This window comes from Nipponia nippon, unplaced genomic scaffold, assembly GCF_047370975.1.
Source record: "Nipponia nippon isolate SJK-2023a ecotype South Korea unplaced genomic scaffold, ASM4737097v1 scaffold_27, whole genome shotgun sequence".
NCBI classification, from domain to species: Eukaryota; Metazoa; Chordata; class Aves; order Pelecaniformes; family Threskiornithidae; genus Nipponia; species Nipponia nippon.
Window position 1 is genome coordinate 5,206,845 of NW_028262344.1, and position 17,438 is coordinate 5,224,282.

Below are 17,438 nucleotides of genomic sequence, written 5' to 3' on the forward strand. Positions count from 1 at the left end.
AGAGCATTTCTTGGAATGGCTGGATGGTGTCACCTGTGGATAATGAATTTTGGACTTACTGCCAAACCCTTATATGAAGCTGTACAAGGGGAACGAAACTTCCTTGTTTGGACTCAGGAGTACAGAGATGCGTTTACAAAATTGAAACAGGCCTTAATGAATGCTCCGGCTTTAGGCCTCCTGAATTTAGAAAAACCATTTGAACTATTCATACATGAAAGGCTACGTATTGCCTTAGGAGTGTTGGCCCAGAGACTAGGATCATGGAAAAGGCCCGTGGGGTACTTTTCAAAACAATTAGACAATGTTAGTAAAGGATGGCCAGCATGTCTTTGAGCAGTGGCAGCTACAGTATTACTGATCCAAGAGGCCCAAAAATTGATGCTCAGGCAGAAACTGACTGTGTTTGTGCCCCATGCTGTTACAGCGGTTCTGGAACAAAAAGGAGGACACTGTCTGTCACCAAGTCGGATGCTGAAATACCAAGCCGTTCTTTTGGAACAAGACGATGTGGAGCTGAAAGTAACCAGCATCCTAAATCCAGCGACCTTCCTAACTATTGATCCTGGTGGAGAAGAATTAATTCACGACTGCTTGCAGATGATGGAACAAGCGTACTCCAGCAGAGCAGACTTGAAAGACATACCAATGGACAATGCGGACTGGGATCTGTTTGTAGATGGTAGTAGCTTTATTCAGGACGGAATATGAAAAGCAGGATATGCAGTAGTAACCATTAAAGAAGTAATTGAGGCTAAAGCTCTGCCATCCAACACATGGGCCCAGAAAGCAGAGCTCATAGCCCTCCTAAGAGCATTAGAATTGTCAAAAGACAGAATTGCTAATATATGGACAGATTCAAAGTTTGCCTTTGGGGTAGTCCACACTCATGGGGCCATTTGGAAGGAGAGGGGACTCTTAACTTCTCAAGGATCCCCAGTCAAATACAGGCCAACGATCCAACAATTATTACAAGCAATAAATCTACCTAGACTAGTGGCAATCATGCATTACAAGGTGCATCAATTAAGAGTCATGTGCATATAGGAAATCGACTGGCAGATAAAACTGCGAAAGCAGCAGCTGAAAATTGAATATTGCTAGTTTTACCAGAAAAGGTCCAGAGGCTGGGACCTAAGAGTCCTCAGTATACGCCAGAAGACAATCAATTGGCTAACCTACTGAAGGCAAATAAAAACCCAGAAGGGTGTTGGGTAACTCCTTCACATCAAGTAATAGTTACACAGGAAATTATGCGTGAATTGGCTAATAGACAACACCAGGCAACTTACTGGGGAATTGAGACAATAGTGGAGGCATTGAAAACACAAGTACTAAGTGTACGAATGACTGGGATAGCCAAAAGCATAGTGAAGAAATGAGAATTATGCTTGAAGAACAATCCTCACTTACCCCGAAGACTTTTATCAGGGGTAACAAAGAGAGGAAACAGTCCAGGAGATTATTGGCAAATAGACTTTTCTGAATTACCGCGACAAAATGGGTACCGGTATCTTTTAGTAACGATAGATACTTTTTCAGGCTGGCTGGAAGCTTTCCCTTGTCGCACCAACAAAGCAAAAGAAGTAGCAAAGGTATTACTTAAGGAAATAATACCAAGATTTGGGGTACCTATAGGACTGTCTTCAGATAGGGGCCCGCACTTCATAGCAGAAGCCATTCAAAATTTAGCTAAAGTGTTAGGGGTAAAATGGGATCTCCATACCCCATGGAGACCTCAATCAAGTGGGAAAGTAGAAAGAATGAATCAAAGCCTAAAGAGACAAATGAGTAAAATTTGCCAAGAGGCTCAGATAAAGTGGCCAGATGCTTTACCTTTAGCTTTGCTACAAATACGCATCCAGCCTAGAACTAAAGAGAAGGTTAGTCCTTTTGAAATCATATATGGTAAACCCTATCAGGTAACAGAAACAGGAGTTAATCCTGAAATCGTAGGAAAACATTACCTGAAAGAGTATGTTATCTCTCTGGGAAAGGTTCTGTCCTCTTTCCATAGATACGTCACTGTGAGCGCACCGCTATTCCTGGATGTGCCTGTGCATCAAGACCAACCCGGAGACTGGGTATATCTGAGGATGTGGTCAGACAAACCATTGAAAGAAAGATGGAAAGGACCTTTCCTGGTTTTACTCACCACCTACACAACTGTCAAGCTAGAAGGAATCACCCCATGGATACATCACAGCAGGATCAAACCAGCCACAACACCAGAAGGGACTGTCAAACGAGAAGGACCTTTACGCTTAAAATTAACTCGGGAATCATGAAATTCTGGATCATATCTCTTGCGGTAATGTCAGGAAGTGCAGAAGTTGATACAGACGGAGAGGCCAACGTAGACATGCACGAAAATTTAATTTTAACTTTAATACAAGGGTTCGGTAGAATGCGTAATCTTACCAGTGTTACAGCATGTATCCCAGTTCCTCATTCAGCTAGTCAGCCTATCCCATGGGGTATTATTCCAACGAATTCATCCTTATTGGAAGATTATGATAGGATCATAGAAGCCTCTAGATGAGCTAGCGTTACCTGCTATTTAGATAAGGAGAATAGATGTAGGTATAGAGAGAGTGAAGTCTTATAAGACCCCTTAACATTTGAAGACACAGGCAAAACTTTGACACCCGGGAATGGGACATGTCCCCGAGGTTGTACACCATTGGAGATTGGCTACATAAGCTATGTATCTGGATTAGGAGGGCCATTCCCACAATTTTGTGTTTGTAACAGTATGATGAATATACCTGCCATCCCGGAGTGTACCAACCTTAGGAAAAAACTTAAAACCTGGACCAAACCTTTAAAAGGATATTGGAAATATATGGGAAATGTAGATTGGTGCTTTAATTGGAGCGCGAAGCCTATTTACAACATTAGCAGAACCAATTGGAGATGCCCCAATGTTTTAAATCAAAGTAAAATATCAATCCTAAATTCTACTTTGATGATAATGTATCGTTGTAAGAAACGAGATTTTTTAACTGGGGATTGTAGACAAGGAATTCCATCCCCAGGTTACACGACATGGGTCACGTCGGATGGATATTGGACTACCCGACTACAGCTTAGTACAGTAACTAGACAAGTAACTTCAGGATTATTGACTCTATGTCTTACATGGAAAAAGAGTCCAGTCGAAGCTTGGCATTGGGGACGAATTAGAAGAGATACCAAAACAGAAAAAGACCTTGATACTTGGACAGGGCCTTCTGCAGCAGTTACATGTCTGCCTAAAACCAGTTTTGGACGGTTGAGGCTTTAGAAACTTGTCCATAATCTCATCATGCAAATTACTAACCAATCATTGTAAAGAGAATGAGCTTTGCAGTTTTTGTGTATAAACGTATCGTGGAAGTCCTGTTCGGTGTGTATGTTAGGAGAAGAGATCTCCCATGCACCCGGCGCTGCAATAAACCAATGTCGGCTTTCTAAACTATCATTTGGTTTGGAGAGTTTTCTTAGTTACTATTTTTGGTAACAGTTCAATCGCGTGGTTATTGTAATATAGAAACGGGTTAATCATCCTCTCGTTAGAGGGTAAGAGCAGATTTGCTTTTTCTCTTAGATGCATTGCAGAGTGTAGTAAAGATAAGGGCTGGCGACCGGAAGATCACGTGCTGTACGGAAAGAGTTAAGGGTCGACCCTCCCTTGTCTCCGCCCCTTATAACATGACACACCTACTGCTGGGGGTATAAAGCCCGGGTCGGCTGGAGATCTAGTGGGATAACCTTCATGTGTAGTGTTTGCTACACAGTGGTGACCCCGACGTGATCAGGCAACAGCGATGGAGCTCGCGGAACTCATAAAGGTACTAAAGTCGGTAACGACAAGGGTGCTCAAGCGGGGGTTTGCGGCAAGGCGGCGCCGACCTGCTGCACGTGGTGTGCTGATGGGGCAGGAATCTCCTGGGAACGAAAAGCCAACAAGTTTAGTTTCGGAGGGGACCCAGGCTGGCTGGGAAGGAGTGGCCTGTGGGACACAGACGGAACCGTTGTTACTGGGGGCTGAGCCAACTGAGGAAGAGGAGGTGCAGGGAGACTATGGTGCAGCGGGAACAAAGGAGTCGGGAAAGGTGTTCCCGATACAAGTGGGGAGTTTAGAGCGGCCGCCCACGGAACCTTCGGCACCTCCTGCACCGGCGGATCTGCCACTTCCTCAATGCCCCTGGGGCGAGTTGCAACAATGTGTGGAAAGGGAGCTGACTGATAGGTTGCTGGATTGGGTCCCGGGGGCTGATGTGGGATCCCAGCAGTATCGTGAACTACGTGAAGGAAGATGGCGGGAAGGAGAAAAAGAAGGCAAAACACCTGAGGACGCCCCATTGTATCCCAGTGATCGACGAGTGCTGGACACACAGAGAGCGGAGCGCAGGACATCGGGGGGTGGGTGGTAGGGCTCCCCCGGCACTGCCAGTGATACCTGAGCCACCAGAGGGAACCCCTATCCCTAGGGCAATGGGAAATCAAACTGGTATTCCCTCACAGTGGAGGGAGCCTGTACACGATTACCCCATGAGCTCTGATAGCAGTGAGGGCGAAGGGGGTGACGAGGGATCCTCGATTGTTGCTCATCCGCCCCCGCTTCCGAGACGGACTAACGAGGTTTCAAGGGAACTCGAGGCATTGATCAGCCGATTGAGAGGGGTGGTGGCAAATGCGGAAAGTCTTATGCCAGGGGGAATGCCGAAAGAGAGGGCAAACGGGACAGATTGGCAGATGATTGCAAAAAATTGTGTCTTGGAAGGAGTGCGATTCCAGGCCCCTCCGATTCAAGCATTTCCTATCCGAGCAGCCCCAGGTGGAGGATATGAGTGGCAACCGTTAGATGCAAAGTTGGTGAAAGAATTGGTCACAACGGTGAAAAGTCATGGATTAAATTCCCCAGAGACCCAAGTCCTATTAGACTGTGTTTTTGCAACGCCGCTTGCACCTTTTGATATCATTCAGTTGATGCGGGCCGTATTGACCCCCTCGATGATGGTATTGTTTAGGGAGGAGTGGAGGAATCGGTGCACCCAAGTTGTTATTGAGGCGCAACAGGCCAACCATCCCATGGCAGGAGTGACTTTAGAGCAGCTGATGGGTGAAGGGCAGTTCGCAACTCCTCAGGCACAGGCTCAGCGAATGCGGGGGCGCGATTTTGCTGCATCTTCGAAAGCTGCCCAGGAAGCAATACGCATCATCGCAGCTCTTGATAAAAGGGAGCCTCCATGGGTCCAAATACGGCAATCGTTAAGTGAGCCCTTCACAAAGTTTTTAGACCGGCTGCAAGCGGCGCTCCAGGTTGCTCGACTTCCTGAGCAGGCTAAGGAGGCAATATTGCTTGACTGTGCACGTACGCAAGCAAACCCACAAACTGCAGTGTTGCTAAGACAGTTACCCATAGGGACCACGCTTTCACAGATGATTCGTTATGTGCTGGAACAGGAGCAGGCGCAAAGTATGCAACCGGTAGTGGCCGCAGTCCATGCGGCCTGCCGAGACGCACGACTTATGTGCCATAAGTGTGGGGGGCAAGGACACATGGCGCGACAATGCCCTTCAAAAATAAACACCCCCGGAACAGGGGAAGGAGAGAGAGACCTACGATGCTGGCGCTGCGGGCGACTAGGCCACAGAGCTCGACAGTGCAAATCGGGGAGTCAGCAAAGGAGACCGGGCTGGGGAAACGAGAAGAGGGGATGGCTGAGGGCCGTGCCATCCCCACCTGCCCCAGTGATCAGCTCAACAGGCCCGACGACAGCAGCGCAATGTATGGCACAGGGAGTCTCTCCTTCCCCGGGACCAGCACAGTCGCCTGCGGTCCCAATGATGCAATATCCAACTCAGCTGCCTTGGGGAGATGGGAGCGCGCAATAGAGGAGGCTGGGGATAGAGCCTCGCCGTATGTGGCACTCACCCTAAACATGACCACACGACCAGAAGTAGATATTATAGTTACCCCATGGCTCCCAGAGTTGGGGGGAACACCACGCCTCGTGTTAAGAGCCCTTTTAGATACAGGAGCGGATGTTACAGTAATCCCATCACATCTATGGCCAGATGATTGGCCACTCGAACCGAGAGGTTCGCTGCAAGGCGTGGGAGGCATGCAGACCTCGCATCAAAGCAGGAACCCAATGCAAATTATGTTGAAGGATCCGGAATCTGGACAAGCTAGGGTAGCATGGTGTAACCCTGTCATTGCTGAGTTACCCATTGTCATCTTGGGACGATGTTGCTTGCAGAAGATGAATATAGTGCTGCGTACAAATTTATCATAATGGCCACTGCCTGTGTCCGCCCATTAAAACTCACCTGGTTGACAGATAAACCAGTGTGGGTAGAGCAGTGGCCATTGACAGAGGAAAAGAGGGCGGCTGTTCGACAATTGGTACAACGAGAACTTGACGCAGGACACATCGAACCCTCTACAAGTCCCTGGAACACCCCCATTTTCGTGATAAAGAAAAAATCGGGAGCGTGGCGACTGCTACATGATCTACGCGCAGTTAATGCATGTATACAAGACATGGGTCCGCTACAAGCGGGCCTCCCTTCTCCGGCCATGATTCCACCTGACTATCAAATAGTGGTTATAGATATTAGAGATTGCTTTTTTAGTGTTCCCTTGCATGAAGAAGATAGAGTACGCTTTGCCTTTACTGTTCCTGAGCCTAACAATCAACACCCGTGCGCCAGATATCAATGGAAGGTGTTACCCCAGGGCATGAAAAACTCACCAGTCTTGTGTCAAATTGCTGTAGCTGCTGCGATACGCCCTATTCGAGAAAATTTCCCTACGGTCATCATTTTCCATTACATGGATGACGTGTTATTGGCGTCCAACCAAGAGGAGTTACTGGAAAAGGCACGCGTGCAGCTGATAGTCAGTTTGGAGCGACATGGGTTACACATTGAGCCTCGGAAAACACAGGTAGGGCGTGCAGTAAAGTATTTAGGTACTCAACTGAGGCCACGAAGCGTGACAGCACAATCATTTGAAATTCGGACTACAGTGACAACACTCCATGAGGCACAAAAATTAATTGGACAACTATTGTGGCTTAGAAACTTTATTCCAATATCTGAGGCAGAAATGACTACCTTATATCAACTCCTGAAAGGAGGAGATTCCCCCCTAGCTCCAAGGACTCTTTCAAGAAACCATCAGGAGATTCTTAGGACAATTATGGAGCGAGCCCAGCATTGGGGTCTCGCTCGATTTACACCTGAACAACCAGTCACTGCCCTGATTTACATGACCGATACCGCTGGCCATGGTTTACTAATTCAAAATAATGGTGAAAAAGGCTGGCCTTTTGCTTGGTTGTATCAAGGCAAACCAAAGACGGCTTTAATTTCTTGGCCAACATTATTATCCCAGCTTATTCTCCGCTGTCGGAGGCAAACTCAACACTTAACAGGGAAGGACCCGGAGGTCATCGCATTGCCCTGTTCTTTGGCACAGTGGGAGTTGGTACTTCCACAAGTGGGGCTCCTGCAAGCGGCGATAGCTGAATTTACGGGTCGTATTGAAGGTCTAAGACCACACCCCTGTGGGGAGATAATCCAGGTACTCCATTTTTTGCCAGCTAGTGCCATAGTTGAACAACCCACCGGAGGCCGCACCGGTTTTACCGACGCGTCATCGATTACTGGGAAAGCTGTCGTTACATGGCAGGAGGATGGTCAGTGGACCCACATTAGTTATCAAGATCAAGGGCAATCCGTGCAGTATCTTGAGGCCAAGGCGGTATGGATGGCTCTCACTCAATGGCCCGAAGAGGCCTTGGATCTAATCACAGACTCTTGCTATGTATATAAGTTACTGAAGAAGTGCCGATGGGCACTTGGGGCAACGTCAGAGATTGCCGGAATGTTGCTCACCGCACTGCAAATGAGAACCGCTCCTGTCTGTCCTATCCATGTTAATAGTCATAGTTCCATACCGAGTTTTCTTTCTGCTGGGAATGAAATAGCGGACAGCTTAGCAAAGAGCGTACTGGCGGTTGAAGAAACTTCTAACCTAAGGCGAGCTTTCCGCCTGCATGAGCTCCTCCACTGTGGAGCTCGCGGTTTAGCTAGGCTCGCTGGCATTACGTTGCAAGATGCTCGCTCTGTGATTGCTGCTTGTCCTGTGTGTTCCAAAGGTCCCCTCTGGGAGGCAGGGGTAAACCCTCGAGGGTTGCAGCCCAACCAAATATGGCAGTCTGATGTTACGATTTATGAACCCTTTAATCCACGTAAGTATCTGCATGTCACAGTTGATACCTGCAGTGGAGTTATTTTAGCGACTATGCATGCTAAACAAAATGCTCTCTCAGTTATTTTACATTGGCAGGACTGTATGGCGCAACTTGGCATCCCACAAAAAATTAAAACAGATAATGGAGCGGCATATGTCAGCAAGAAGACAAAGGACTTTTGCGCGCGCTGGGATATTCAGTTGAGTCATGGCATTCCCTATAACAGTACGGGCCAAAGCATTGTAGAACGCGCGCACCGCACATTAAAAGAGTTACTCGACCGACTTAGGGAGGGGGAAAAGATAAGCCCAGGAACAGGGGTTCCCCCTCCCCTTGACCCTCCCTTATTTCGGGCACAGTGTCTGTTGACGACGGCACTAATTACCTTAAATCATACCATTCGAGGGAACACCTATAAAACCCAGACTGCAACCCAGGCACATTTCCGGCTCGATGAGAACGAAGGGCCTTACCCTTTGGTTCAAGTACGGGACCTGCAAACCCGTGAATGGGGGGCCCTTATTCCCTCCGTTGCTTGGGACGTGGGTATGCGTGTGTGCAAACCGAGAAAGGGACGCTAGAATGGGTACCCAGTCGAAATATTCGACCGTATAGACATTAATCAATCTATTGAGTCTTATCTTGACAGGTTACCATTTCCCTATGCATCCTGATGGTGTGGGGGAGTAATGAGGGAGCCGCGACGAACTACTGGCTGGACTGGGCAAAATCTATGAACGTAACGGATGCGTGTCTGTATAAGTCTTACCATATATCGATTATTTTACACGCAGCTTCCCCAGCAAGATCCAGAACTACTGGAGCTAAGGGAGGGGGAAATGTAGTAAAGATAAGGGCTGGCGACCGGAAGATCACGTGCTGTACGGAAAGAGTTAAGGGTCGACCCTCCCTTGTCTCCGCCCCTTATAACATGACACACCTACTGCTGGGGGTATAAAGCCCGGGTCGGCTGGAGATCTAGTGGGATAACCTTCATGTGTAGTGTTTGCTACAGCAGAGCAGTTGTAATTACCAGCTGCTGTCTATCCTGGTGTTTGCGCTGTATTACGGTGATCACCTGGCAATTAATATATAACTACAGAGGATTTACCAGCAAACTTCATTATGTGCCTTACCATGTCATTGAGTGTGGGTGGCAGAAAAGGGTTGTGACACCAGGAATCAAAACTATCCATGCTGATTGAATTTGTATGGCAAAAACGCCCCCCGCCAGAGAAATCCAGGGATAGAAGCCAGAGCAGTCAAGCTTTGCAAGGGGTGATGCAAACTTTTCCTGCTGCTTTTGCTGCTCAACTCCGGCTGAAGGGGGACAGGATGATCAGGTTTTTGATGAAATATGTGGCTATTTCCCTTGCAGTTTTTTATGGTGCTGCATAGGTCCTGGCAAAGACTTTGATGTCACTGGTTTGCTCCAAATCCACCATTTTTTTCACAGAAACGCTGTTTTTCAGGGAATGCTGGTCTTTCTCCCCAGCTCTTTTCCATCCAAATCCCTTTGCCACCCATCTTGCAACAGCATTGCTCCCTGCTTGTCCTTCCCAAACTCATTATATTCAAGCAAGCTTTCCTTTGCAATCTGCCTTTGCTGGGAGATGTGCCAGTAGATCCATTCCCTTCCTCGAGGTGCGTGTTGCTTTGCAAGATGCTTTCTTGTACTTTAAGCTGCTTTGAGTAGAAGCAACTTTTTTTTTTTTTTTTTAATCAGAGGGTGCTTTTTAGCCAGTGGGGTGTGGAGATGGGCTGGGGCCCAGCCTGCAGTGCTAACCCTTATCAAAGCAGGTTGCAAGGGGCTGGGTGACCTTTTAAACTAGGAGCTAAGCAAGGAGAGAGGCAAGAAATTCAGGTGGATCAGCTCAATATTTGCTTGTTAGTCCCAGGGACTAGTTTGAATTCCTTGGGCATGCAAAGCACGCAGCCTTTTCTAAGCCATGAAACCCCAAAAAAGCCATGCAGCGTGGCTTGGGTTGCCAGCAGTATCTCCCCATGCCGTGCAGCGCCTTTTCCCCATTGCACTTGCATTTCCCCATCACATTTGCATGGCAAATAAGCGGTGCGTGCCCCGCTCCAAAAAAGACGGGTGTTATGCATGGTATTGGTGGGGGCTTTCCCTGCCAAAGGGATAGCTGTGGTGATGCTGGGAGGAAGGACCAGCACCGCTCTGCAGCAGCCTCACGCATGCCATGTGCTTTACATTTTTCAAGGATACTTTCAGCCCTCGAAAAGCTATTTTTAAGCAATGCATGTGTCCATCCTGAAAAACCCTCCTCGGTTTCTCTCCCTTGCTAGTAGGTGAAGCCCATCCCATGCACACTGCTTCCTCAGTCCCTGGAGCATCCAGCCCTTGAACCCCCTCCCGGTGAAAGGGTTAAAGCCAAGATAGACAAAGCCACTGCCTCAAAATGCCTCCTGAAAAGCCTAGGGGCAAGGAGTATATTTAAATATCTTGGTCACTTAACTAAGCAAAAGAAAGGCCTTTGTGATTTAGGGAGTAGTTAGAATGGTTGTAAGATAAGGGGGCTCCGGGATAATCCCATCTCAGACAACTGGGCCTTGGGAGAACAAATACATGGAAGATAGGAGGTCACAAAAGAATGACAACAGCAGCCTTGAAGGACACCGTTTACGTGATCCTAGGACTGAGTTTGCGCAGAAGCAAAGGTCAATCAGCGAGCACAGTGAAGAAGACTACGAGCCTTCATCTGAAGACCCCGATGACCACCCAAAGACCACCACGGGAGACGACTGCGCATGCGGATCGGACATTTGCATATGTTAATAAGTTCCAGGAAATCTCATGTTTATGTAAATGATTTCTCGGAAATCCTGTGAATATGTAGGACTTTATAGTATATAATCTCTGAAAGTCCACCAAATCGGCGGAGCACTTATGGTGGAGAATCCCCAGTGCTGCCCAGCGCTGCAATAAAGGATACCTGCTTAACAGTAACTTCGTTGCTATTGAGTTTCAAGGACTCTCTGAATAGTCCGTTTCTCCCTTGGGGGGATTCAGACTGTGAGGAGAAGCATCCGTGAATTTTTGTATCAGATGCTTAAAACAGAGTATAAAGATGAAACTGTGATTAAAAGCTTGTTATCAGAAAAATAGGCCTGCCTGTTTAGTTTCAAATAACTAAACTGTCTGTAAAACATCACAAGTCTAAATTTCACTTTCTGAGAGATTTCAATTCCTTTATAGATGAGATGGAGCCTGGAAGCAGACAGTGATTGATAGACATAAACTAGCTACAAAAACACACCAGAAATAGTGTCCAGGCAGAGTAGAGAAGAAAATCAGCTCCCCAAAAAAGCAAAGATAGTGCATGAAAATTAAGGATTGAATTGTCAGCGTGAATTAGCAGGAAGTCTTTGAGAAAACTCATTAGGAGCAATAAAGCCTTTTGGAAAGGTGAAAGCAATGGAAAAGGAGCAAAAAAAGGAGTTTTTTTCTCCTCTTTGGTGATGTAGGTTTTTGAGTGGGGGTGTCTGTGGCCGGGGGCTTCCCCCCAGGAGCATCCCGCTGTGATTTGGGGTGGGGAGGGCTGCAAAAAGCAGAATGAAGAGGGCTCCAGATGCTCCTTGGTTTCCTTGCTGACCTTTTCAGGTGTCAGCTCGGTGCCGGCTGAGAAGCCGCTCGCCTCCGGCTGCGATGCGAACGGCTCCTGACAGCACGAAACGCTTGGGATCGCGTTGCTGGCTTTGATGTTGAAGGAGCTGAAGGGATGCAAACAGCCCTTTTTGGAGCCCTGCTTTATCCTGGCATCGTTAGGCACTCTACTTCAATTAGGGCTGTTTCATTGAAAGGGAAGAGAGGGGAGGAAGGCTGTCATAAATAATCCGTTGCTTTTCTTTATGGCACTTTTCATCCAGGGATCAAAAGCGCTTTGTAATGGTGCAGTGAGCTTCGTTTCTAATTGTTGATGCTGGCGTGCGAAGAGAGGGCAAGCGGCTCGCTGTGGGTTTGGGTGCATGTTGGTGTTCAAGCCAGGTGTAAAAATGATGGAGTGAAATGAGTCATTTTGGGGATTGTCCTGTCTAAGGGTGGAGTTTGAGAAGGTGGGCTGTTGGTGTTAATGACTATCAGCTTCTGGGTCTATCATACCCAAGGCAAGGGCCAAGCTGAACATCCAGACAGACCGTAAAGAAACAGGCAGGAAGGGGAGAGGAAAAACCTAGCTTAAAGCTGTCCAGATAGATTGATCATGCTGCAATGATATGTCCTCTTCCCAGCCAGAGGCTGAGCAGCCCAGCCTTGAGCAAAGGGGATGTGCCAAGCGCTGACGGCACCGTTTGGGATTGGATGTTAAATGTCCCGGAGTTGGGTGGGTTTTCCTTGGCTGTCTGGGACATCTTCCACCTCTCCCTTGAAGCCTCTGCTTTTTCTCTGTTGGCATCTGAATCCCATCCCGTGCTTCCCTTGCAGATCCTCGGCCTTGTGATCCTGTGCGTTGGGATTTATGCCGAAGTGGAAAGGCAAAAACACAAAACCTTGGAAGGGATCTTCCTGGCTCTGGCCATCATCCTTCTCCTGCTGGGCTTCACCATGTTTGGCATCTCCTTCATTGGCATGGTGGGGAGCCTCAGGGACAACCGGACGCTGCTGAAGACGGTAAGGCCATTACCATGCTCTCCGTGCAGCCCTCGGGATGGTCTGGGTGATCTCAAGGAGGAAAATTAATGTATCCTAATGAGTCACCATCACAACTTACAGCAACTGTGTGCTCCTTCCTGGATTTAAATGCTTGCATGATGTGACTGCTTGGTGTTTTCAGCTCTGCCATGCAGCTAGCGGGGGGGTAACAGGGAGAGGATATATTCAAACTGCAGAGCTGGCATCCTGATTTCCGTGTTATCCACGGCTGAATGCCTCCCAACATCTGCAGGAAGCGCTGCTGCTTTCCTCCTGAGGTAACAAGGGACTTATTTTTGGGGCTGAGATCCCATCTCTGGTGGAGCAAAGTCTCCACCATTAAGTTTATTTTAGCCGTGACGATGCCAATAGAAAATAGCTTCGTTTCCTTTTGCAAGGGAGTTCTTCAAAGGTAATTTTTCCCCCTCTGCTAAGACTAAACTGGAAGACATCCAGGACACTAGGGCAAAGCTGTTCACTCCTAACCTGCTTTCCAGGGGTTTTGTCGGTGCATTGAGCGTCTGACCACCCATCCTCCCTGCAGCTCATCACCTGCCCTTGCTCTGGGGTAACACCTCTGTCTCCAGCGAGGAGCAGGAGGCTGCAGGGATTTATAAGCTGAATTATAAGACATTCCCTCCATTTGGATGGGGGTGAAGCTCTTCCATCACCCTCAGCCAGGGCCAACGTCCATTGACAAGCTCCGTGACAGCTCTGTTGGCTCTTTGGTTGCATCTGATGCTCCCTCGGTGAAGAAGTTGCTTTCAGATGAATAATCCGTGCTGGTCCACGGAGCCTTCCTGGTGGCGTGCATGTGCCTTACATGCTAATGGTTTGCATAACGCCTTCATCTCCCACTGGTTTTATTTGATTGGTTTATTAAAATCAAACGCTCTGGGTAGCTAGTGCTCACTTGTACTGGCTTGCAATATTGTTTTTAAAAACTGCTCAGCATTTGCATTTCCAGTTAATACAGATGGGAGCCCAAATTGGAAAACCAATTTTGTCTTTGCTTCTGCATGAGCAGATGAAATTGTCATCGCTTTTCAATATGTCTAGTTTTGTGCCACCTGCGATAGGTGGTTGTTTGTGTTGCACTTAAAAAGGTTGCAGGGATCAAAGCTGTGCAGTGAGTGAGCAGAAGAGGTTTCCCATCGGATCTCTATTGCAGTGAGATACCGTCTGCTCTGTTCGAGAGCTGCCTCCTGACCCTGGGTGTTTGGAGGAGTCTCTGAGCGGCTGGAGACATTCTGTCCAGGTGATGCTTGTGGTGTTTAAATAGCCATGATAGCTTGCTTGCTTAAAAATTAATTTTTAATTAATTCCCTATCAACTGACTTTTTTCTTTCTGTTGGGATGCTAAGTTATAACAGTGGGCATTTGCCTGGACTCAGTTATACCTCTAAAATATAACCCTCTTTTTCCTGTCCATCAAAGTAACTGGGAAAGCTCTGTATTTCTGTACGATCTAAGCCTAGAAAATATTTTTCTGCCAAAGCTGAAGTCATGTTGCTTGTGGAGAACATTTCACCTTCTTTTTCTTTTGTCTGCTTTTAAAGCTATACAGTATTGTGTTCATTCTATCTCGGCTTATTCCAAAGAAGGATAAGTACTTCAAATTTCTGATAATATTTTTCTTTCTGTGCTAATACTCATCAATCACGGCTAATGCTGTGTTTCCACAACCCAGACTGAATTTGGAAGTGGAAAATTGACACATCAGAGGGTAGGAAATCTCATCCTTGGAGCAACCCAGGGCAACAGAAACCCAAGCTCATTAGCTGTATTTCACAGGTTGTCGGCCGAATCAATTCTGCAATGGGCACAGCTGAGAAAAAGAAATAATCCTGCCTATTTGGGTTGGCTTTTTCTCCCTGGGGATATAAGCAGCTTCACGCCTGCCATGTGGAATAAATAAAGCAATACCCATGCAAGTCATCATGCACAATACCACTTGCATCCCTTTTGGCTAGGATATAACAAAGGGGATGTTTGTCTCCTGTGTTGAAATATGTATTTCTGGGTGGTGAGTTTTTAGGGTTACTCAAGGCTCCTCGCCTGCTTTTAGTTGGTTGCAGAACAGCACAATTGGCCCAATACTACATTAATTATCTATTTTCCAGGAACAGATAAATGAAGTGATATTTCATAGTATCATAGAATCATTTATGTTGGAAAAGACCTTTAAGATCGAGTCCAACTGTTAAACTGCCAAGTCTGCCTCTGAACCATGGATCCACTAAACCACTATCCATTTCTGATAATGGATCCAGCCTAATTCCCAGTCTTGGAGCTGAAATGGTGTTTACCCCATAGATATATCTCAGCTTGATGGGCATCAGCATGAGGAAGAGAGCACAACAGCAGCGAAGCATTTTGGAAATGCTCTCGATGATGATGAGACAAATAAGGGTGTTCCTTGCACAGGCATTGCAGAGTTACACAAATATGGGAGGTATTTGTGGTCTGCAGGGAGGCAAAAGCCATAATGCCAACGCCTTTTGTAGGAAATAGCATTGCAAGCTCATAGCAGACAAAAAATACACTTAAAGAGCATCTCTAAGAGCCCGGTCCATGAGCGTGGGTTTGCACGTTCACCTCTGGCTTGTTCTGCCACCTTGGATGAGCCATGGAGGATTTGCCCACTCATAAGGGGTTGCAGGTCTATATGGGAGCAACCTTGGATTAGTGCTTCCTGGTGGAGATGCAGCTTATCCCAGCAAAAGTGCTTTATCCCAGTAGCTTAAAACAGTTCTCCAGTGAGACTGGGCTGCACTGGAAAGACCATTGCTGCTGGCATGGTTTGATGGTGCTGAATTACTTGATGCTTTCTTGTGCTCTTACCTGCTCATGGTTATATTGGCAAAACCATGCAGCCAAGCGTGGACTTCTCCATTGTGTTTATGTTGGAATTGTATGTGAAATGCATTAACATTTCCATCCATCACCCAAAAGTGGGTGCTCGTACCAGGAATTCATAGGGGGGTTCACTGCGGGACGTCCTCTCTTGTGCAGCAGCCTCTCCAGGTATGGGAGACAGGGTTGCTTTCATTTGTAGAAGTTGTTTCACACTGGTTTTCTGCTGAATTTTACTGGCAAAACTCTTGAATATACATTATTGGTTAGTGAGTTTTGTAATTTGTTCACCTTGAGGGGGAATCCAGTGGTGCGGGGACAGCAGCGGAGGGAGCTCTGCCCTGTGAGCCCCAAAACCAGACTCAGGACAGACCCTGGAGATTATATCATGAGACAGCATAAAAATGCATATATTCATGCTGATGGAAAATCAATGCATGAATCCATTCGGGCTCTTAGGAGATTGTGTGTGCAGATGTACTGCAGCTGCTGGAATGCCTGCACGTGCATTTTCAGGGAACCCAAGCTAACAGTGAGCACAAAACCACCCCGAACTTCAAATCACTAATAAAAATTGACTTGTCTCTTCATCTAAAAATGTGTATTGTTAATCTGGAGAGCAAGCAATAAATTCCTCTCTATTTAGGAGAAAATATTTCAATGCCCTACAAAAATTCATCAGTTAGCACTTGACAGTGATAACTTTTTTTTTTACACGAAATGGGGTAGGTGTAGGTGCGGGTGTGTACGTGCTTGTTAAATCCTCATTCATCTCAGTCACTTACTGCTGACAGATGGATTTTTATTTTCCTTAGCCCCCTGGACAAAAATTGACCAACATTTCTCTTAGGCAAAACAGTTTTGAAAGCCACCCAGCTCCTAAATCTGCTGCTTGATATATTATTCCAATATCCCCCCTGCAAGGTATCACAAATTATATTTTGGTTTTAATCTTTTCCTTATCGATTTTATTCTCTCCAGTCATTACCTGTAATTGTCATGCACAACCACACAACTCTTACCCGTGTGTAAGCCAGATTATCAAGTCTTTAATGACTTCTCTAATAACTCAAGCAAAGTCTATTCAATAAAGCCGCCGCCTGCTTGCAATTCTCAAGTTTATTAGAAAAATTACAGGCAAGACCTGGGGATTTTAGCTGCTGGCGTATGTAATTGGTGTTATGAAGACTTGTATTTAATAGATAGGTTAAGAGTTTCTGTTTGGAAATCAAGTTTCTTCTGTAACCATTAACATTTGCAACGCTTGAAGGACTGCAAATTGCCTGATGAAGATGGCTTGCCTTTGCTTTTAGGGAGTTCAGGGTGATTTAGTGAATAGACTGTAAAAATCAATACTTTTCTTGCTCAATTAGATGGCTGGAGGGAGCTGGGATGGTTTGGTTTAGGATCTGGAATTGCAATGGTACAGGCTGCTCTGGCAATCAGGTTTTACTCTTGAATATGCTCAAATTGGCTGCTCTTCATGGTTTTTTTAGAGCTGTTTTTGCTAGAAATGTATCGTATCTTACTCAGCATCTCCTACCTGGGGGCTTGGGACCTGCATATTCATCCCATGGGTATTTTAGCTTCCAAAAAGTCAGTAAAGCCCTGAATTTTCAGAGGCAGTCTCGATAGAGTTGCATTTATTTTATGCAGAACAGGAGGCCAAGACATCCAACTTT

At 46.6% G+C, this 17,438-nt stretch overlaps 1 pseudogene across 1 annotated transcript in view; it reads left to right on the plus strand.

Annotated features, from left to right (window-relative positions):
• Positions 1-471: 471 nt before the first annotated feature.
• Positions 472-17,438, plus strand: part of LOC148055077 (tetraspanin-15-like) — a 54,582-nt pseudogene continuing 37,615 nt past the window's right edge. Inside the window, exons 1-2 of the transcript XR_015705890.1 lie at positions 472-675; positions 12,694-12,879. The product of XR_015705890.1 is annotated as a tetraspanin-15-like (transcript). The remainder of the gene's footprint in view (positions 676-12,693; positions 12,880-17,438) is intronic.